At 44.9% G+C, this 24,422-nt stretch overlaps 1 protein-coding gene across 3 annotated transcripts in view; it reads right to left on the bottom strand.

Moving 5' to 3' along the window:
• The window catches only part of LOC118389002 (plexin-A1-like), a 302,199-nt gene extending 286,926 nt beyond the window's left edge, over positions 1 to 15,273 (bottom strand). The window contains exon 1 of one of the 3 annotated variants that reach the window (XM_052527317.1): positions 15,046 to 15,273. The gene's annotated coding sequence lies outside the window, so the exon portion shown is untranslated. Of the gene's footprint in view, positions 1 to 9,549; positions 9,691 to 12,928; positions 13,051 to 15,045 lie in introns of those variants that run through there. The other 2 variants (XM_052527315.1, XM_052527316.1) reach the window with 2 other exon arrangements.
• Positions 15,274 to 24,422: the final 9,149 nt, after the last annotated feature.

Here is a 24,422-nt window from a genome sequence, read left to right as displayed (position 1 = left end):
ATGTAAGTGCTAGTCATATTAAGATCACAATGTAAGTGCTAGTCATATTAAGATCACAATGTAAGTGCTAGTCATATTAAGATCACAATGTAAGTGCTAGGCATATTAAGATCACAATGTAAGTGCTAGGCATATTAAGATCACAATGTAAGTGCTAGTCATATTAAGATCACAATGTAAGTGCTAGGCATATTAAGATCACAATGTAAGTGCTAGCCATATTAAGATCACAATGTAAGTGCTAGTCATATTAAGATCACAATGTAAGTGCTAGTCATATTAAGATCACAATGTAAGTGCTAGCCATATTAAGATCACAATGTAAGTGCTAGCCATATTAAGATCACAATGTAAGTGCTAGTCATATTAAGATCACAATGTAAGTGCTAGGCATATTAAGATCACAATGTAAGTGCTAGCATATTAAGATCATATTAAGATCACAATGTAAGTGCTAGTCATATTAAGATCACAATGTAAGTGCTAGTCATATTAAGATCACAATGTAAGTGCTAGTCATATTAAGATCACAATGTAAGTGCTAGTCATATTAAGATCACAATGTAAGTGCTAGTCATATTAAGATCACAATGTAAGTGCTAGCCATATTAAGATCACAATGTAAGTGCTAGTCATATTAAGATCACAATGTAAGTGCTAGTCATATTAAGATCACAATGTAAGTGCTAGTCATATTAAGATCACAATGTAAGTGCTAGTCATATTAAGATCACAATGTAAGTGCTAGTCATATTAAGATCACAATGTAAGTGCTAGCCATATTAAGATCACAATGTAAGTGCTAGTCATATTAAGATCACAATGTAAGTGCTAGTCATAAGATGTAAGTGCTAGTCATATTAAGATCACAATGTAAGTGCTAGTCATATTAAGATCACAATGTAAGTGCTAGCCACAATGTAAGTTAAAATCACAATGTAAGTGCTAGTCATATTAAGATCACAATGTAAGTGCTAGCCATATTAAGATCACAATGTAAGTGCTAGTCATATTAAGATCACAATGTAAGTGCTAGCCATATTAAGATCACAATGTAAGTGCTAGGCATATTAAGATCACAATGTAAGTGCTAGTCATATTAAGATCACAATGTAAGTGCTAGGCTAGCCATATTAAAAAAAAGAGGCTTGGCTGGGAAATAAGAGGCTTTACTCAAGTTATTAAATCGCTAAGCTCTTCCTTAGTCCCAAGCAAGCACATGGTGTTGATTACAGGCAGTGTGCACGGTTGATGAGGTTACCATTAAGACCTGCATGACGTTCAGACCCAAGCCTGGTCCAAGTGTCGAGATAACATACAGTAAGTCCCTGTCCCACTCTAGGCTAACTTTGATTTTAGGGTGAACTGATGGGGCTGTCCCCGATCCACCCCAAAATATTGGTCGACCAAGAGTGGTTTGTTCTTTCGACCAACCAATCGGTTGAAATGTTTAAATGTGTATTTTTCCACTGATAGGCACAGCCTGTGTTTGAATACAATCAACTGTATGCACTGAGCTTGTCTGATGCTTTAAGCACACAGTTTGATAAAATAATTAAGACAAACAAATGACTCAAGAAGGAACCCGATGGCCATGCTGTATTAAAAGAAATGACAGCGAGTCCCTGTGTGACTGGCACACTCTCTTTGCAGCAGCGAACAGGCACAGCACGTGCTTATCGGGATGTCCTCGCTTTAGCTGCAACATAACTACCACCATTTAATTTCTTACTTGTTTCTAGGACTGAAAAGTTGTTACCGAAATCCCTCATTTGTTTAGGGAAAAACATTCCCTATTTCCTCGGCCCTCGCGCTCTTTACGTGACACATGTATGTAATGACAAACTCTGAACAATGTAACAAACAATAGCAAAAATGGATGTGGGCCACATAAAAAAGATTTAACTCAAAAATGGGGGGAATTTTTAATGGTTGCTCAGGAGGGAAAGGGGAAGTGAAATGTGTGGAAGACGTTTGACTTAGTTGTGGAAACTATTGGAGATGAAGAAAACAGGAGGGTATAGGAGCAAGCGCAGCGTGAGTATTGTGTGCTAAACAGGTGCCGTTAGATGACAATATTTGAATTTTTTTCCTGACCATTTTGAACAGTGTAAACACGAAATAAACGATAAATGTACCAGAGTGTGTGCTCTAACTAAAAAATGTTGACATAAAAAGCCATTATCAAACCAACGACTAAAAACAGTTTGGTGCATGTGTGAATGGCGGTTTATTTATTGTTCAGGCTAATTTATCCACAGCTTCCTTTGTTACATTTTAAAGCCAAAATGCTCGATTGCATTTCAAAGCACGAACGACTTGGATGCTGTGGGATGACATGAAGGAATGATGGATGGATGGACACAGTAGCCTTTCCACTATTCAGGCTTAACAAGGACGCGCTCTTTGGCCCGCAGCTCGATGGTGGTGACACAAGCCTACTATAAAAGGGGCCTACTAACGATAATGACATTGCTTACTACAAATGAGGATCACACTGGCAATTGTAGTAAGAACAACGAGATCAAGAAACCAGAGGGTATAGGAGAACTGCATGCATATTATGTGTGACAAACAGGTGCCGTTAGATTACAATATCATTTTTTTCCCCTGCCTGTTTGGAACAGTGTAAACACTGAATAAATTGTTTTTTAAAGCTTTTATTACAGCATAGCAAACATTTAACAGCCTAATTTGTGTAATTGCATTATCTGACATCTTGCAAGGTTGCGTGAGGCTTGGCGCTCACATAATCAGTAGACTATTAAACAAACACTCAAACTGGCAACAGAAGCAAGGTGCCGTATTTCTGTCGATATACAGTACGTGGATGATTTATAAAAGCCAGGCATGTTTAACAGTTAGGCCATTGATTATAGACCTAAAGTTGGCGTTTCCTTTCTCCTCAATATTCTTAAAACAATTAAGGCAAAGCCCCCCTCCCCACACTCTGCTGCCACCACCTCATTGCTCTAGAAACCAATAAGGTTAACTTTGCCATTATTCACATGGAAACATAGGGAAAGTCAACGATTGCTGTCCATCGCGGGAGGAAGCGTAAATTGTTCAAAAAAATATGATTATATTTATTAGTGTTGCACCATTATTCTTACCAAATAGAACCATTTACTGTTTTCAGGAGCACACGTCTTAGAGCGCCGGACGGCGCTATCCCCGTGACCTCCGCAACGGGTCAGGCCACTGTAGGGCGCGAGTCAGACGGGTGTCTCCGTCTTCAATTTGCAACTGCTCGACTAAAAGAAAATCTCGATTGACCAACAGCCTATCGATCAAACAATCGACCACATGGGGTCAGCCCTAGTGAGCGGCCTACTTCAATGGCGCCCGTAATACAGTAACTGCTATTGTGACGGCTCGCTTCACTTTCTCTCCCTGGCAATTGTGTCGTTTCCCTTTGCGGGTTCGCCAGACACAAAATGGTACGGCGAGTCCTTTGTGTGCATGTGTCTAGTGTTAAACCCACTGTAGCAATACTGAGGAGCAGGTTATTGTTAGGCTTCTCGGCTCCCGAGTGCCGCAGGACTGTTTACTTCAGGAATACAATGGGTGCCGGGTGGGAAACCAAGAGGTCGGGAGAGTACAGTGTTGTTTGTGTGTCTGCTACAGAAGGTAAAGGACTCTTTTCTTAATATAGCACAATGCAGCATCTAGCTGTCCTCGAAGCAAGGCCTGCAGACAACAACAACCTCACAGAGTTTGAAGATTCCGTTGCATCACACTTTTCCCTTATCCAACGGCAACACAGACAGCAGCCTCGGTCTGGAACGACAACGTCTGCTTCACTTGCGTGTGCACATCCGTCGCTCCACCGGGGCCCGAGTCAGCCAGGGGGAGAGGGATTGGGGAGGGTTGAAAAAAGGTCACATCCTTATGTGGGGCCATTGGTCTTTTACATAAAACGACATGTGGGTCTGATCTAGAGCGCCAACAGCTCTCATAGCGCCAGCGCTAGAATCAGTAGGCCAAACGGCTGAGGGTAGCATTAGCTTGCATTACCGATGGAGGGTGACACCAGTGACGCAGTTGGGGACAGATGGGGACATTGCACAGCCTGAAACATGGCTAGACATGGTATTAGTGCAAGAACGCAGTTCCAATAGCAGCTTGTTCACTACAGTATCTGGGGCTATAGTTAAGCAATAAGGCACGAGGGGGTGTGGTGTATGGCTAATATACAAAGGATAAGGGATGTTCTCAGGCCCGACACAACGCGGAGTGCCTGGATACAGCCCTTAGCCATGGTATATTGACCATATACCACAAACCACCCGAGGTGCCTTATTGCTATTAGAAACGGGTTACCAACGTAAGTAGAACAGCAAAAATCGAAAATGTTTTGTCGTACCCGTGATATACGGTCGGATATACGACAGCTTTCAGCCAAATCAGCATTCTGGGCTCGAACCACCCGGTTTATCATATTTCATGAATCGCAAGTAAGGGGGAGTAGTGGGTGGTGCCCATCCTTCCCCTGGCAAGCTGCCATCACTGCCCCTGGGGGAGGGAAAGAGGGTAGCCCCACACAAACACTCCGGGGGCCAGACATGCAGAGGGCGGGGTTCAACCGCTGAAGGAGAGGCAGGGAGGCGGGCAGTCAATTGATGGCGTGCTGCATTTACACAACAAAACGGAGCTCTCAATCTCACGCGCACACGCCTCCACTCCATGCTCATCAACACACGCCAACGCAAGGTTAGAGCGACGGGAGGGGGGAGTGAGTGAATGAGAGCGTGAGAGAAAGAGATCAAGGGAGAGAGTTGCAGCTTTTCACTGAAGAGGCACTCACTCGAGGCAGAGCCCCGTGCTGTACGCACACACTCGCCGCCTCGATCAAAAACACAGGCAGCAAAAGCACGCAACATCATACAGCATCACTCTTTCTGTGATCAATGTTTTATCATTTGACAAGATTAGATTAGACAGGGGTTTGGCGAGACCGAAATAACAGTAGCTTGAGCTGAGCCAAATCAACCTTTTCCCAATGTCAATTAGTTCTGAATCCAGTGAGAATCTATGGATTGGCTAGTGAGTACGCTGGACGAACACCAAGACAGCTCCTAGCGTGGTGTAACGCCAGTTTGTCCTCTGTCCCAGGATCCTCTACTACTACGCCCCCCCGTTTCTCATTGATCCATTGACATTCAGGTGGTAACTGTGTCTGAAGACGCCAAAGAGGGTGTGTGTGTGTGTGTTAACAGTGTGTGTGTGTGTGTATGTATGTGTGTGTGTGTGTGTGTTAACAGTGTGTGTGTGTTAACAGTGTGTATGTATATGTGTGTGTGTTAACAGTGTGTATGTATATGTGTGTGTACGTGTGTGTATGTGTGTGTGTTAAAAGTGTGTACGTGTGTGTGTGTGTGTGTGTGTGTGTGTGTGTGTGTGTGTGTTTTTAAACCTTTATTTAACTAGGCAAGTCAGTTAAGAACAAATTCTTATTTTCAATGACGGAACAGTGGGTTAACTGCCTGTTCAGGGGCAGAACGACAGATTTGTAACTTGTCAGCTCAGGGTTTGAACTTGCAACCTTCCGGTTACTCGTCCAACGCTCTAACCACTAGGCTACCCTGCCACCCCGTGTGTTAACAGTGTGTGTGTGTGTGTGTTAACAGTGTGTGGGAGCTGCTGACAGGTACTCAGCACTTCAGCTACAATAGGAAAAGGGCAAGGGTCAACATCTCTGATGAAGTGCGTCTCTCCAAGTATCAGTGTGTCTATCCAAGTTTCTAGGTGTGTGCATGGGTGCATGTTAGTCTCTGCCTCTCCCGTTTCCCATCTCTCGGTCTCCCTCTCATTCTTAAAATGGAGGAGTCTAGTCTATCTATCTTGGAGAATTCAGCTACAAAAGATACGGTTAACTCACTGGCCTGTTGCTTTCCAGGAACCGAGCTGGTGACCCTGCTGATCGGGAGTGAGAAAGACCCCACCACTGCCCTCAAAAATACCGACCCAAAATACCCACCCAAATAACAAAACTTTCTGGTTAAAACACCCCTAACATCTGTCTAGTCACCAGGGTGGCAGCAGCTGTTCCGATTGCTGGATGAGGGCTTAATTAAAGTTTGAGTCAGCGCTCTCCCTCGGTTTTGTCATCCTTCCCCCTGCCCTGCCCACACACGCACAGAACAACCGGTCTTCCCCAGAACAACACTCCCGATAGGCTTTGTGCAGAGAGCTGAACCAGCTACGCTGCCAAGTTCCCTCCCTTCCTCTTCTCTCCTCCTATCCCCTCTTTCCTGGCTGAGGTGGACGGGCGTAGTTTTGTTGAAATTCCACATTACCCACCTAAAACAAACACCCCCATTTGGGGGGGGGGGGGCGGTTGGAGGGGTTCCTGAAATTACAACAATCCTAAAACTAGTTCAGTCTTCTGGATTGTGTGGCTTCAAATGTCTGTGCCGAGGCCAATTCATAAAAAAGGCAAGAAAGAGGTGGGCCTCTTGAATGAGCTCAAACGGCTTGTGTCGTGCCACTGGGATAGAGTGAGTACCTCCTTTAAAAATGTGTCCTGTTCAAACTCGATAGGCATAGATCAAATAAACTCCAATCATAGGTTGGAGTGTTAAAATGAAGCCGATGTGACAACTGCATTCAAGCCCATTTTCATGTCTTGTTCTCCTGGTTTAACCGGGTGGACTCGGGTCCTGTTCAGGAGGGTGCCATGTTACAGAACGTCCAGAGAGAAATGTTATCGTACAGATATGCTGGCGTGCGATGTGGAACAGGGAATCCGCTCCATACGTTCCATCTGCTTCTGCAACATTCGGGACGTTTCACCTCACTAAAGGACCCCCTGCGCTGGCTGTTGTACAAAACCGTCAGTCAGTCTCATGACCTGCCAAAGGCCATGACAGGCCCATTCTAAGAGCTGAAGGAGATCATACAGAGGGGGGATAAATAGATGACGGCCCGATCAACTGGAACAACCGCATTCCTCAAGCACCATGGGAATGGTGGATAGGGGGAAGGAGGGACGGAGAGAGAGAGAGAGAGAGAGAGGGAAATGTGAGAAAGGAAGGAACTCCTCTCAGCCTTCACGGGTCAGCACCTCGCACCAGTCACACACTCCATTTAATCGGAATGTGGCGCTCGACAATAGAAACCCGCTGCCTTATTCGACTGAATCATATGGCCTCCATCTGCATTCCTGAAGTGTCACACTAACTAAATCAACACTGCCATCTGAAAGGGTGGGGCGCTCTTGTGCAGCGCATGAACAGAAATAGCTTTGAATCATTGAACCAGCAATGACTAACTCTGAGAAGTCGGATGCTATGTTATCCCCCTTCCTACACCGCCCACCCCCCTTTTCCCCGTGAGCTGGTACAGTCCTGACCTCAATGACAGCTCTTGGGGATGGATGGAACCACGTATGCAGAACGGGGGGGGTCAAATGCCACCAAGCATTTGTAAATGAGAACTTGTAGATGAGAACTTGTTCTCAACTTGCCTACCTGGTTAAATAAAGGTGAAATAAATCAATAAAAACAACTGGAGTCATCATGACTGTAATGCGGGGGCCCATTTAACCAAGCCTCTCCCCTCCTTCCCATAGCAGCTAAACCTGCCTTGGAGAGCAGGGAGGGAGAGGTCCCGCTGCCAATAAACTATCCACCATCCCCCCACCTTAAAGAGGGATCTGTATAACCTTTGACCCCCCCCCCACTCACACAGTCTCAGCCCTCTTCAGTCCTCCCAGCCCTCCTCCTCCCCGCCCATTCCCGCATTGTCTCGCCAGCAATAATTATTCCCAGAGTTCTAGTCCCAGGCCCTGTCTACTAACTCAACTCCCCAAGGGGTTGAGGAGGGACTAATAAAAAGCCCTCACCCAGCTGCGGAGTGGAGTGGTATCCCCCGCTGGGTTAGCGTTTAGGCTACACGGCTGGCCCAGGTCTGCTAAAGGAATTAGCATAGGCAATGTTCTGCACAACATGGCTGGAGTGGCTTTTCACTTAACAAGCTAAGGTAAAAGAGAAGGGCAGGAGGGAGGGGTGAAGGAAAGGTGGGGGTGGGGTAGAGCGTGGTGCTTGCAATGTCAGGGAAGTGGGTTTGATTCCCACAGGGGACCAGTACGAAAAAGTACAAGTCTCTCTGGATAAGAGCATCTGCTAAATTGCACAAATGTAAAATGTTGAGAGGAGAACCACAAGACAGAAGCTTCCAAAACTCCTGAGAACTTTGGCTAATGAAGCATTTGGCATCAGTTGGTTAAAGTGTTTCCCAATCTGTTCCTCCTGGACCCAGAGACACTGCATACATTTACTATATTCTAACTGTAGTACACCTGAGATTCAACTACTGGGATTGAGGACTCATTTAGCAAATGAATCAGCTGTGCTAGTGCTGGAACAGAACAAATATGTGCAACAGGTGTGGGTCTCCTTCCAACAGGATGGAGGCATGTCACCGGCCCGCTAAACCTTTTGCACCGGCCCGCTAAACCTTTTGCACCGGCCCGCTAAACCTTTTGCACCGGCCCGCTAAACCTTTTGCATTAGGGGTAGCCTTGAGGGGCAAAAATCTAATATCTGTGGTCGACATGCTATGCTACGGTACAATGCCGGCGCACATGATAGGATGGCACCGACAGAGAGGGCTGCTTCGCTTCTAGTTCTTAGGAAACTTTGCTCGCACGGTCGGAACTAGAAGCACAAGCACTTCGCTACACTCGCAATAACGCGCTAAGCACCTGTATGTGACAAATAACATTTGATTTGAGACGAGTGGCGGGCTCCTCATATCTGTCTCTAACTCTGTCACACACACACAGACAAAAGAGAGCGTTGACAAAGGGGGCTAGATAGAAGGGGAGGGCTTGTGATGTTTTAGTCTAGAGAGCATGTGTCAACATCAGTCCTGCAGGAACCCCCCCCCCAGGGTGTGCACATTTGAATTTCCGCCTCACACCAACACGTCTGATTCAACACTCAATGGGCTTCATGACTATAGTTGAATCTGTTGGAGCGGAGTTAGAACAAAACAGTGCATGTCCCCCGGCGTGACTGGAGTTGAGAAACACTTATCTGGAGTGGAGTCGGGGGGAGGGCGCTTCTTACCACATCGCTCCTTTTACCACTCAACCAACCTCTGACCGCGCTACAGTTTCACGGCGTGTTCTTATCTAAAAAGCTTATCTGCAGCTCGCGCCGCGGAGCCGTCGGTGCCTGGAATTCCAGCTATCCCTTTGGCCCGAGACAGACACAACAGAGAGATTAAGAGCAAAAAGTCACTGGGAGTTTAGCTCTGGAAGTGAGAGGCTGGAACGTGAACTAGTGATTCCGAACAACACCAATGGATTATTTTATTTTAAATCAACTGGCCAAAGCGAGAATCTAGCCGACTTCCACACCCTTGCATGAATTTAGCTAACCGTCAACACAGCTAGTTGGGATCAACTAGGCTATTTCTCTGACGTGACTGCCCACTTCATTTCACCACACACACACATAGGCCAAACTAGCCTGAAGCAGTCCACTTCCAAGCACTCAGGGGAACACAGGCAGTAAACAAAATGAATAAATGAACACTTACCTACATCTGGTAAACACACAGGTGTTGACTTCAGAGTGGGTGGCGTGCATGTGTGTGTATGCATGTGTGCCAGGTACAATCACACACTCTTGCTCACTCTGACACACACACACACACACACACACACACACACACACACACACACACACACACACACACACACACACACACACACACACACACTGCCTGAGGGCAAAGCGGCGCAGTTGACCTCCTTTAAATGAGCCTTTCTTCCGCTAACAGGGAGGGGTGAGCGACGATCTCCCATTTATGTCGCCACACCACACCTGATTTATAGTATCGCTGGCGGCCATGCTTTCCCTGGGCAAGTGGCTCTCTTAAAGGGCCGGCAGCGCATTCTATTATTCTTATTTACAGGCAGGCAAATTAATTATTTAAATTCCCCTCGGTGAACAGAACAGATATGATGAGAGGGACAGTGCCAGGGCAGATACTGCATTGCAGGGAGAGGAGAGGAGCAAGAGACACAGAAGGCGAAGAAACAAGCAATTGTGAAGTGAGCCCGCCACACCATTAACACGAATCACAACAATAAAAAGCCTGTTGTCAACTATTCCTAGTTAAATCTTCTTCGCCTTCTGTATGCTTATATTAAACCTAGGAATGGGCACACACCCACATACACAAAAGGCCTTTTTACCTAAGCACATTGCCTATCCGAGCACAGTGTACACCTATAGATGCACACACACAAATTGTGTGCTGCACCAACAAAAATACACATACTTTGCTTTGCTCAGTGTGCCGCCTCCTCTCCCACAGTGGTTTTCATTAAACAAGCCTGAAGAGGATGACAGACTCCACTGAGCAGTACAAACAACCACTAGGCTCCCACATCCTTTAGAAAATACCATTGTCAACACTAACAGTATTCTACCAACAATATTCAATTTTCATAAAGGCCTACGTGCACAGTTTTATAAATCCAGGAATTTATTTGGCGTTCATTAAAAATGATTTTCCTTCATTAAACTTGAATGACACCAACAACCATGCGAAACGCCGGGTCCTGTTCTTTAGGCATCAAATTGAATGAAATAGTGGAGGGGGGTTCTACCTGGACCTGTCCCATAAGAGAGCTCAGTTCTGTTTTCAGTTTCAAAACAAGTGTACCGCAGTTGGGCGACTGCTTGACACCTGGACAGTGACACACTGATTGATAAACTTCCTGGACGGCTCCATTGACTGTCCCCTCAGCGGAGGAAGGAGGGAAACGTTTGCCGTTCGGAGCTCTGTGGACCAATAGGTGCCTTGGTCAGCCTTTCCCTTGGATTATTTCCCACTAAACGTCCCCATAGCATCAAAACTGTCTATTGAAATCAATAACTGTCAACAGAAGCCAAACTCTTTTCTCTAGGCGGGGGAAGATACACCGTAGTTGCTATGGTGGGTGAAACACTGGGCTTAATCAGCTGGTTATCCATCCTGGGGTTTGTTCAAGAGAATGCAACGTTACAGAACCTTTCCGATAGAAATGCGTTGTGTGGTGGAACAGATACAATGACATGGTCTGGTGCACTGGCACCATGACTGCACACTGCCGATTAAATTCAAGGTCAGTCCCATCGAACAGCTAGTCAACTCAGTCCGTCAGTATGCCTGACAGGCCTTGGGAGGTTTTGTATTGGAGAGAGTTCTAAGGTCTATATTAGTCGTGTAAAAAGGCTTATTTCTCACGCGTGTCAGGGCCCTCAGACAAGCCCCTTCACTGCTGGCCTCTCTGGTGCTTTTTAATATCACCGCTGCAGCCTAGCCCAGGGGCCACAGGGAACCCCAGAGAGACAGTCACACTGTTCATAAAGGGGGGGATGGAAAGATGGAGAGGGAACGAAGGACGGGTGGTTATAACGTTGAGAGACAGAGAGAGAGAGAGAGTAACCACAGGGGGACATGAACAGGGAGGGAAGCAAAAGGAGAATGAGAGGAGAGAAAGAGCAGAGAGAGGAGAAAGAGAAGGGGGAAAATATGAAAGAGAGGAAGAAACAAAAAATGACAACCCATCTCCACTGGTTCATATATGGAAAGAAGATGTTCCATTACGCTCCATTGAGAAAGCCCTCAATCACCTTCAAGGGGAAATTAAACCACTCGCATGGCATCCCGCTGCCTCCCTCTGACAAACTCACATTGGTAAGAGGTCTCCTTTTACACTCGCACTAAACGCTTCCTCCTTGAGAGAGCCCAGAGTGAGCCAAAACAGCGCAGCCTGGGCTGGCATGCCAGGAATATCGGAGATACCATGGCGGAATGGACCGGAACAGCGGTGGATGTGTCCTAATGAGCCGAAACCGACAATTAACAGAAGTCAGAACAGAGAGAGGGGAAGCGGAGATTCCGAAATGTGGGAATTTTGACAGGGTGTCGGAACCCAGCAGGGGCACTCCTCAGAGGGAGAAACACACATAGCCCTGACAGGAGGAAAGAAAATGAGAGAGAGGGTGAAGAAAGAAGGAGTGACAGGAAGAGAGAGGAGGGAAAGCGACAGTGGGGGAATGAGAGGAGGGGAGAGAAAGAAACAGCAGGAGAGAGAGTGAAAGAATACCTCAGGATGAGGTTGTCACACCAGTTTAAAATGTTTGCCAGTCAAGGGGGCTGTTAATGTAGCAGTCTTCTGCCAAGTCCACTCACACACACACACACACTGGAGACGCACACAAACGCAAGACTCACACACACTACGCACATACACTGGAGGGAGGTACTGACTATTGATTCACTTTATAAAGCCCGTTAGCCCTACAGAATCAAGTTAGACAGTAGGTTCTTCCTCGTTCCTCAATTGGGGCGGCAATTAGCCTCGTGGTTAGAGCGTTGGACGAGGTTGCAAGATCGAACCCCGAGCTGACAAGGTCATTTTCAACTTGTTCTGCCCCTGAACAAGGAAGTGAATCCACTAGGCCGTGATTGAAAATAAACATTTGTTCTTAAGTGACTTGCCTAGTCAAATTAAGGTAAAACATTTTTTTTTAAATCCAGTTGATATCAACACTTGATCAGTGAATGGCCAGCCCTGACATGCTTGTAGTTTTCTGGCAGAGTCATTTGCGACGCCATACAGGAAACCTATAGGCTAAACGACAAAACGTGAGGACCCACACTTAATCCATTGATGACAGAGCAAGCCACGGAGTCACAATACAACAACACACGTCCATATGGGCTACTGCTTGGTGTCATGTCTGGTAAGGTTTTTAATCCAGCAAAACTTCAGGTTCAACTCTTCAAATTCACCTCGGAAGATTGTCTATCATCTTGGCATTAGTCACAGTCAGATTAATCCCATACATTTGTTAGAAGAAATGTTAAAAAATGGCCTTGCTAGCGCCGACAAACCCGACCAGTATACGTTTTAACTTACTACACCGGTTGTGAGTGAGCATGGTCCTTTTGCAGGTAGGCGTGCAAAACAATATAGTCACACAAAAGTACAATTAAATCTAATTTTCAAAGAGCCGGTTAGTGCATTCAGATTTCTATCAACTGAACCATGCACGGAAGAATGTAAATAAGTGCACCAGCTCATGCAATAAGTGCACGAGTCCCGTGCATGCATTTTCATCTTGTGTGCGTGATTCAGGTGATATAAATCTGAAAGCACTACCACCGCTTTGAAAAGTTGGCCTAAATTCAAATAGAACTGGTGAGAGTAAACTTTCCCAATCCAAATGCTCATTTATGCCAGAGTCTTCAGGCTAGACATGCAGGTGAGTTTGAGGGCTGAAGATGAAGGATGGGTGAGGAAATTGGATTGAAAAGCACCAGCGTGCGAACGTCATTCCTACCAACGTGTCATTCAGCTACATTGTTGCCACTGGTCGCGCACTGATACAATGTCTCTACTTTGAATTACAACTCTACAGAATTTAAACATTGTAGCCGCAATGATCTTATGTAGACTAGCGCTACAACTCATTCCCAGTGGATTCAGACACTCTTGAGTAGCTAGAAGACAACCCGGTCTGTCATTCAGTGATTTACCAGCAGAAGCTAATGCCAATCCGATGATTTAGGGACAGTCATATTCAACTAGCACCTCCTACTAAACAAACATTTGTCACGCTTGAGATCCTTCAACATTTACATGTGAATAGGTAGTCGTAGCCTTTAACCACCAAGCCAATGTCTGTTGCCTAAATTGTAAACTGAGGGCAAAGGCCAACGGGCAAGACAAATCAGCCTACAACACATGTAAATAATACGTTCAAATTCGGTCAGGCTTTTTAACTGGTGAATGCTATATGTTGAGGAGGAGGGTGGGTCGTGTGTAATTTGCTCACCATAATTATACTGAAAAAACTATTAAAGAAAAATCAAATAGTATTTGAGTGCATATTCAATAGACAGCCAATGCGTAGACCAACACACCCACCGACAACCCTCAACCTTCTATTACCACTCAATAGGGAATTACAATTGCTGTTGAATAACAAAGCATACAAATTGCCACTCATTCCTTAGCAGATTAACGCTCTTTTAACACACCATGGAACACCATTTCTAATTATTTTAGAGCCAATAGGGGTTATCGATTTTTCTTTTTACAAAGCTGCACCAGGTCCCTTGAGATATGCTACATTCCCTTCTGTCCATTTAATAGCATAGAACTAACAAGAAATAGCCCTATTAAATAACCCCAATATGTGAGAGCATGCAACGAATGTCAATGTAAAGCCGTGTATGAGCCACACATGCCACCCTCCCCAGTGTCCCCACTCACCGCCCAAGACAATTTTCCAGGCGACAGTGTCAGTGAATGGCTATAATTACATAGTCTATGGAGGCATTCCTTCCTCAAAAAAAAAGGCAATGCAACAGCATTCCCTTTGCAATGAGGTAACCAATAGTTTGCTTTTCCATTCACCGTTGAACTATAGGTCCTTGCCCATGTTTTTTTCGAATAGAAAAACAATATTGATATGAGGATGTCAGGATAGGATGTAGCCTATAATAAAACCCCGAGTGAACAGCAATAAAATAGGCTAGAGTACAATAAGTCTTGAGATGTAAAAGCTTGAATTCTGCTTCTGCTCGGGTTAATTCAAGTAGCCTATCTGCTTGAAGAACAGGAAAGGGATAAATCCACACACCGAACACACACACAACGCTCCAATATCCGCAGTTTTCCACTGCGACTTCGGTGTTGATCAACTCTTGAGCGGATTGAATTACACAGAAAAACAGTTGAACAAGCATTCCAAGACTGTTTGTGAAGAAGTTCACATCACAGGTAAATAAAATGGGTTGCGCTTAGGTAACAACAACACAAGAAAAGGGCTAGTTGCTTGCCTCTTACAAGGTCTATGTTTTGAAATCACAAGCTCCATAAACTGGTCAGACGCAACGCAGAGGTCCTCCTACCAGAAAGGAGACAACAAAAAACATCCGATACCAAACTCGAAAACACCCAAATGTTTCAAACCAAAATAACCGTTTATCTCGTTCAAAAGAACGCACCAAACTCCTCTGGGTACTTACGAATTCAAGTGGCCATTGGGTAAGATATCCTAGCAAATGTGGTTAAAATCCAAAACTTGAGGACATTTCCACTCTTGTCACGGTGTGCTAGCGTGCTCACCACTGCGGCTCCCTTCGTGTGAATGAAGAGGAATGCAGCTCGAGGCTTCCAGAGAGAAAGAAGCCTGCCTTGATGTGTCTGTCTGGCAATGAGAGCGAGGACTGCCTCAATACCTTGTTTATTCCACAGAGGGCGTCGATGAGTAGAGTGATCAATTGTACCGCAGATAATGGAACGTAAATCACAGGACATAGATGTGGTGGTGGCAGCTGCAGAGAAGTCCTTGGGTGTACGAGATTTTACTGGAGAAGAGGTACAAGGTGTGTTGAACGATCGTGTCCCGTGGGGACTGCCGACCTGGTGAGCGATCGGGTAGGGCAAACTAGTGGAATAGTGGTGAGGTTTTGAAGGGTGTCGGATTAGTTGGTCGGGAAATTTTTCTTCCCGGTTCCTCGCCCTTTTCCCCCCCCCCCCTCCTGTTTGTCACAAGGTGTAATGAATTCACGCTCCAGAACAGTAGGCAGACACAGCGCTCGGAGTAGGTGGTGGCATGGACCTCTGACGAATGTTTGGAACAGCCATAATACCATAGACAAATAAGTCAGATGGTGGCCACAGCTTGAAATTGGCAAAACCACCTCACTTTCTTGGCCTTTTAAATCATGTTCGTAAGAAAATAAAGGTAATTTTCCCTGAGTTGAGGAATTAACAAAAGGTAGGCAAAATGAATAACAAATGATCCGTCTATATTTGTCTTTGTCAACGAGAGGGCTATTGCTTCAGTTCATGATAGGCTAGGCTTGATTGTTCACAGACAAACAGGATTTGTTTACAGACCTGTCTATAGAAAAGGTTGTTTTTGACAGTAGATGTGAAACCTGAAATGTTTATATTTATAAACAGTCTCCTATGAACATCATCTTTACTTACAAAGTGTGTATTGGGGCACAGTTTTATGTGTCCTTGGAGCAAGGAAGCTTTTGGGATAAACAAGTTATTCTAACGGGCAGCTCACATTACAGATTGCACTCTTGAGAGGAGCTAGCCAGGTCTGGCACTCACCATACCACCTGGCTCTTTCTGTCTGTGTGTGTAAGGGTACTCACAGCACTCAACCACAGGCTGAGGTTTGCGCAATGGTTCTCCCAACGCTAATATCAAGAGACAGAACATGGAACACAGTTTGCCACACACTAAGTGAAACATTCTTTCACGACAGACCATATTTTCAACTTCAACAGCAAGACCGCTGTTCTCCTGGACCAGGAAATGAATGAAAATAGACGGCCTCTTCACTGGGCCCTTCTGATTCAATTAGATTATTTGAATTCCAAATGTGCAAATCAATGGCATGAGTTAGTTGTTCATTTTCAAAGAATGATAGAGGATGTCAGCTGTCATGATTTGTGGAGGTGGTCAACAAAGGATACGACTTGGGCAGAAAGCGGAGAGAATATTTCAGTGTGGCTTTTTGTTTGTCGTTGTTTTGCTGTGTATTTAGCCATATACACTATTCATATGCACTTGTGCTTGGGAACAGAGGAAAATAACAAACGGTTACATTGGATACACACACAGTGCAAATACAGAATGTACTGACTGATCTGCTAGAGGCAGGAGTCTCTGCGCTCCTACATGCACCCTGCTCTCTCTCACACACACACACACACGCACACACACACACGCACGCACACACACACACACACACACACACACACACACACACACACACACACACACTAGCAATCTTATACAATCACACACTATACACAAATGACACACACACACACACACACACACACACACACACACACACACACACTAGCAATCTTATACAATCACACACTATACACAAATGTCAGACACACACTTGAATAAACACACTCAAATGCTGTATATATATATATATATATATATAGTACATGCACTCAAGCGCACCTTGTGCAAACATTAGCATTCACACACACTAAGCACACATAGGCTACACGAGACACGGGCTCTGACATGCATTTATGCACGTTCACACTTGCTGCAGATCGCCATCGTAATCGGATCAATCGATCTTGCCAAGGCGGAGACTTCAGTGGATCCAAAATCCTCAAATACGACGCCCTATGTACGACGCCCTATAACAAACAAGCCAGCGAACCTATGCCAACAAAACAGACAATGTAAACACCGTACCTTGAACCCCATTAAAACAAGACTGCAGGGGACACCTGTTACCTGAGGTGACATGTCATGGTAAGACTAAGCAGGTAATAATGAGGCAATTAGCTTATTGTTAGCTCATGCTAACATCCGGCTAAGGCTGTCGGGTCATTTACAAATCTCATGATGAGATTCATCCTGACCAGATGAGGAAATTCCTGAGACGTCCAGGAGTTGCCAATGACCGATTAGGACAGGTCAGACATATGAACCTGTCGGTTGTGATTTATCAGGTGCATACAGTGATCTCCAGAAGTATTGGGACAGTGACACGTGTTCTGTTGTTTTGGCTATAATGTTAAAGTGCGGACTGTCAGCTTTAATATGAGGATATTTTCATCCATAGCGGCTGAACCGTCTAGAAATTACAGCACTTTCTGTACACAATTCCCTCCCATTCCCTTGTGTAAAGTAGTGAAAAGTATTTGGTCCCATATTCATAGCACGCAATGACTACATCGAGCCTGTGACTGTACAAACCTTTTTGGATGCATTTTATTTTTGTTTTGGTTGTGTTTCGCATTATTTTGTGCCCAATAAAAATGAATGGTAAATAATGTGTAATTTTGGAGTTACTGTTGTTTGCAAATAAGAATAGAATATATGTTTCTGAACACTTCTACATTCATGTGGATGCTACCGTGATCATGGATAGTCCTGAATGAATTGTGAATAATGATTTGTGAGAAAGTCAGACGCACAAATATCGTAGACATAATAACAAAGACACAATAACCAATACATAACTTCTCACCATTAGAATAATAGGCGGGGGGGTGGTATTTCTGCCTGTAACATTCTCAATCAGGATTATCTGTAATCGTGGTAGCATCCACAGCAATGTAGAAGATGTGTTTAGCAACATATTCTATTCTTATTTCCTGTCAAAGTGACTCCCAACACGACACAATACAGTACATTATGAACCAGTTTCATTTCTATTTGGCACAAAATAAAAGGTGTAGTCACAAGCTTAGATGTAGTCATTGCCTGCTCTGAATATGGGACCAATTAACTTTGTACTACTTTAATACACATACTGTAAGGGAATTTGTCCCAATACTTTTGGTCTGCTAAAAATGGGGGGGTACAACAAGGGACAGTCTGCCCTTTAACATCATAGTCATTGTGTCATTTAAAATCTAAAGTGCTGGCGTACTGAACAAAAACAACAAAACGTGTATCACTGTTCCAATACTTGTGGATCTCACTGTAACACAAGGGGATTGTAAATAAGAATAAAAAACTAGGGGAGTAAGCATTTACTACTGTATTTAAAGCTAGAATCCTTAGTTGCTACATCTATTTTAGGACGTATAAATGAATGACATTCTGTATATAGCCATTGTGTCACGCCCTGACCTTAGAGAGCCTTTTTATTTCTCTATTTGGTTAGGTCAGGGTGTGATTAGGGTGGGCATTCTAGGTTTTCTCTTTCTATGTTGGTGTTTTTGATTCCCAATCGGAGGCAGCTGTCTATCATTGTCTCTGATTGGGAATCAAGATATAAGTTGCCAGTTTCCTTTTGGGTTTTGTGGGATCTTGTCTTTGTTTGTTGCACGACTAGCTGTTACGTTTACGTTCGGTTTGTGTTCATTGGTTTTTCCCGGTGTTACGTTTTTCAAATTAAGAGAGAATGTACGCCTACCACGCTGCACCTTGGTCCGGGCATTTATCATCATCCGACGACAAGCGTAACACATAACTTCTAAATGCCTCAGGAGCATAATGGACTGCACCTCATCGAAACCCATAACATAAGCTGGTTTTACGCCAATGTTTTGTTAACAATGTAAATGTAAACACTGTATTGCCTCAAAACATGGATAAAACTATCAATTTGATATAATGGATGGTCAGTCCTTGCGTCCATGGCTTTGCCAATGAGTTTGAGTGCAGTCACATTTCCCCAGGGCCATCCCTCAGCTTTTTACCGAAACAGAGGCGGGGTGGCCGCTTTGTTCTTGTTTCAATTAAGGGCTCTAGCCTTAGCTTCCAAAGGTTGGGAGTTAAAGTGCCTTTAAAAGAATAATGCCTTAAGTAAGGTAATATGAGTTAAGCATATTTCCACTTGAATTATTCATTTCAGAGTGCGTTTCAGTTGCAGGAAGCTCGAAAAGACTCACGAGGCTTGTTTCTTAAATGGCATGCAACCCTATAGGCAGGCTTATTTGCTTTGATTTAATGTGTATCTCTTCATAGACCTCGGCTATCAATTAACTGTAAATGAACACCACTGGGAATATTGTAAGCAGTAGCCACCGCGTTCTCATCCATTATAGGCGTATTACCTGTCTGTTCAAAAACTAATCAGTTATGTTTTCCTCTCTGGAAACAAAATGTCTGACATGAGCTGTTTCTAAGTGTTTTCCACTGCTATTTAAAAACATGAGTACACAGACTGCAATGGCCGAGGAGAAAGAGGTGTAACATTTGTATGCCAGATAACATAGCCTCTTATCAAGAGGAAGAGCATAGCTCTTCCAACATGTTTACATTATACAAGGTAGTATTTGTGTAATCAATTGCTCACGACCTACGTAGAGGAGAGTGTGTGTAATCAGAGTCAAAGGGTTAGTTGAGCCACCCCTTGTTTCTAGGAAACTATACACAAACTGAATCATGTGACCCAATATTTAGAAAAAGGTCATCATTCCTTGGAGCCTGTGAAGGAAGTAACCACATGGAAACCACTTTTTTTTTAAACAACAGATTCTCACAAACTCGAATGTATTGTGTTATAGGTTTCATGATGCTTGTACCTAAACCAAAGTAGCTGGTTTAAAACTGTTATATACATCAGTTGGGGTCTCTATAAGCTCCAATAAGGTCCATGTTAGACATGGTTTTAAAAAGGTTGTGGTCATATGTCATTCAGTACAAACATGTGTAGGCAGCTCAACTTACCCTGTCCCCTAGTTGTGCCAAAATACAACTTTTTTGGAGACAAACTAAGTTTTCAAAACAATTATGTTTACATGAATTTCCCTTGACGTAGTGATCCTGAATTAAAAAAATAATAATACTCAACACCACTCTCCCCTATAGGTGGTAAATGATGTTAAACTAGTTAGCAGCTCCGCTTACCCCTACTTTTTCCATCTACAAACAGAAGTACTCATAATTACAATCTAGGGGAAGCGAACGGAAACGAATCAGCTGGTGTTAAACACGTCACTTTCTCCCCCAGACTCTGATGTCTCTGCCTTGAGGTGTGCGACGAAGCAGCTTTTGTTTGAACTCCACACAACTCATTATGATCAAGATTACAGGGACTTGTGTTCCGTCGTCTCTGACACATTAGCGTTTTGACGTAGCTCCCAGGGACTTTCATTTTTGGAGGACACTGGTAGAGAAAGAGAGAGAGGGGGCTCAAAACTAGAAGTCATAAAGCAAGCTAAATGCAGCTATATGCTACAATGATTTGTTAAGGTCTGTCATGACAACTTAAAGCACCCTATGTCAGTTTATGGCAAACTACCTCATACTGATATGAGCCAACATGAGGATTTGCAGTCTCACCCCAGCTGACAACCCTTTGGCTAATCCATTGCTTATGCCCCATGTCCAGAAAATGCAAACGCAAGATTGCAATGGTTGAGGTATGGTGTAGAGGTTTGGGACATGAAAACACTACTATGTATGTTACTGGAAGATAATATTCTCGAACCTGTTGATTCGATGCTCTCCGTTCAATTTAGCAACATAAGCAGATATGCAAAGCTGTTTCTGTCACCATGTCATCTAGAGTGACAACTGGCTAATTAGCAAAGCAACAATAGGGTCAAATATTGATTTTCTTGCAAACAAAGTCAATTATTGACATTCCGATGTAAGCAGAATTACTGCACAGTTGGTGGTACTACTGTAACAGTAAAACCAGTGACAACGTAGTGACTACAGTAAATAAAGCACGGGACACCATCACGGATGTCGGCCATGTGCAACGGGCGGATGTCATAATCGCCTCTGACCACGTAGCATCGGCCGTCCTTTTAGTTTCATTTTAAAAATACATCATTTGAGAATGAATTCTCGATGTCTGTCAACTATTACAAGTATCCCCTGTGCAATGACATCCCAATTGAAATTAACCTTGATGTCCAACGACAGTCATGTCCATGGTCGGTGTCATGTCATAGACGGTGTCATGTCATAGACGGTGTCATGTCATAGACGGTGTCATGTCATAGACGGTGTCATGTCATAGACGGTGTCATGTCATAGACGGTGTCATGTCATAGACGGTGTCATGTCATAGACGGTGTCATGTCATGTCATAGACGGTGTCATGTCATAGACGGTGTCATGTCCATGGTCGGTGTCATGTCATAGACGGTGTCATGTCATAGACGGTGTCATGTCATAGACGGTGTCATGTCATAGACGGTGTCATGTCATAGACGGTGTCATGTCATAGACGGTGTCATGTCATAGACGGTGTCATGTCATAGACGGTGTCATGTCATAGACGGTGTCATGTCCATGGACGGTGTCATGTCATAGACGGTGTCATGTCATAGACGGTGTCATGTCATAGACGGTGTCATGTCATAGACTGTGTCATGTCATAGACGGTGTCGTGTCCATGGTCGGTGTCATGTCATAGACGGTGTCATGTCATAGACGGTGTCATGTCATAGACGGTGTCATGTCATAGACTGTGTCATGTCATAGACGGTGTCATGTCATAGACGGTGTCGTGTCATAGACGGTGTCATGTCCATGGTCGGTGTCATGTCCATGGACGGTGTCATGTCATAGACGGTGTCATGTCATAGACTGTGTCATGTCATAGACGGTGTCGTGTCCATGGTCGGTGTCATGTCATAGACGGTGTCATGTCATAGACGGTGTCATGTCATAGACGGTGTCATGTCATAGACGGTGTCATGTCATAGACGGTGTCGTGTCCATGGTCGGTGTCATGTCATAGACGGTGTCATGTCATAGACGGTGTCATGTCATGTCATAGACGGTGTCATGTCATAGACGGTGTCGTGTCCATGGTCGGTGTCATGTCATAGACGGTGTCATGTCATAGACGGTGTCATGTCATAGACGGTGTCGTGTCCATGGTCGGTGTCATGTCATAGACGGTGTCATGTCCATGGTCGGTGTCATGTCATAGACGGTGTCATGTCCGTGGTCGGTGTCATGTCATAGACTGTGTCATGTCATAGACGGTGTCGTGTCCATGGTCGGTGTCATGTCATAGACTGTGTCATGTCATAGACGGTGTCTTGTCCATGGTCGGTGTCATGTCATAGACTGTGTCATGTCATAGACGGTGTCATGTCCATGGTCGGTGTCATGTCATAGACGGTGTCGTGTCCATGGTCGGTGTCATGTCATAGACGGTGTCATGTCCATGGTCGGTGTCATATCATAGACGGTGTCATGTCCATGGTCGGTGTCATGTCATAGACGGTGTCATGTCATAGACGGTGTCATGTCATAGACGGTGTCGTGTCCATGGTCGGTGTCGTGTCATAGACGGTGTCATGTCATAGACGGTGTCATGTCATAGACGGTGTCGTGTCATAGACGGTGTCATGTCCATGGTCGGTATCATGTCATAGACGGTGTCATGTCATAGACGGTGTCATGTCATAGACGGTGTCATGTCCATGGTCGGTGTCATGTCATAGACGGTGTCATGTCATAGACGGTGTCATGTCCATGGTCGGTATCATGTCATAGACGGTGTCATGTCATAGACGGTGTCATGTCATAGACGGTGTCATGTCCATGGTCGGTGTCATGTCATAGACGGTGTCATGTCATAGACGGTGTCATGTCATAGACGGTGTCGTGTCCATGGTCGGTGTCATGTCATAGACGGTGTCATGTCATAGACGGTGTCGTGTCATAGACGGTGTCATGTCATAGACGGTGTCATGTCCATGGTCGGTGTCATGTCATAGACGGTGTCATGTCCATGGTCGGTGTCATGTCATAGACGGTGTCATGTCCATGGTCGGTGTCATGTCATAGACGGTGTCATGTCATAGACGGTGTCATGTCATAGACGGTGTCGTGTCCATGGTCGGTGTCATGTCATAGACGGTGTCATGTCCATGGTCGGTGTCATGTCATAGACGGTGTCATGTCCATGGTCGGTGTCATGTCATAGACGGTGTCATGTCATAGACGGTGTCATGTCATAGACGGTGTCGTGTCCATGGTCGGTGTCGTGTCATAGACGGTGTCATGTCATAGACGGTGTCATGTCATAGACGGTGTCATGTCATAGACGGTGTCATGTCCATGGTCGGTGTCATGTCATAGACGGTGTCATGTCATAGACGGTGTCATGTCATAGACGGTGTCATGTCCATGGTCGGTGTCATGTCATAGACGGTGTCATGTCATAGACGGTGTCATGTCCATGGTCGGTATCATGTCATAGACGGTGTCATGTCATAGACGGTGTCATGTCATAGACGGTGTCATGTCCATGGTCGGTGTCATGTCATAGACGGTGTCATGTCATAGACGGTGTCATGTCATAGACGGTGTCGTGTCCATGGTCGGTGTCATGTCATAGACGGTGTCATGTCATAGACGGTGTCATGTCATAGACGGTGTCATGTCCATGGTCGGTGTCATGTCATAGACGGTGTCGTGTCCATGGTCGGTGTCATGTCATAGACGGTGTCATGTCCATGGTCGGTGTCATGTCATAGACGGTGTCATGTCCATGGTCGGTGTCATGTCATAGACGGTGTCATGTCATAGACGGTGTCATGTCCATGGTCGGTGTCATGTCCATGGTCGGTGTCATGTCATAGACGGTGTCATGTCATAGACGGTGTCATGTCCATGGTCGGTGTCATGTCATAGACTGTGTCATGTCATAGACGGTGTCATGTCATAGACGGTGTCATGTCATAGACGGTGTCATGTCATAGACGGTGTCATGTCCATGGTCGGTGTCATGTCATAGACTGTGTCATGTCATAGACGGTGTCGTGTCCATGGACGGTGTCATGTCATAGACGGTGCCATGTCCATGGTCGGTGTCATGTCATAGACTGTGTCATGTCATAGACGGTGTCATGTCCATGGTCGGTGTCATGTCATAGACTGTGTCATGTCATAGACGGTGTCGTGTCCATGGACG

Source organism: Oncorhynchus keta, chromosome 10, assembly GCF_023373465.1.
Source record: "Oncorhynchus keta strain PuntledgeMale-10-30-2019 chromosome 10, Oket_V2, whole genome shotgun sequence".
NCBI lineage: Eukaryota > Metazoa > Chordata > Actinopteri > Salmoniformes > Salmonidae > Oncorhynchus > Oncorhynchus keta.
This window is presented reverse-complemented; position numbering and strand designations above follow the sequence as displayed.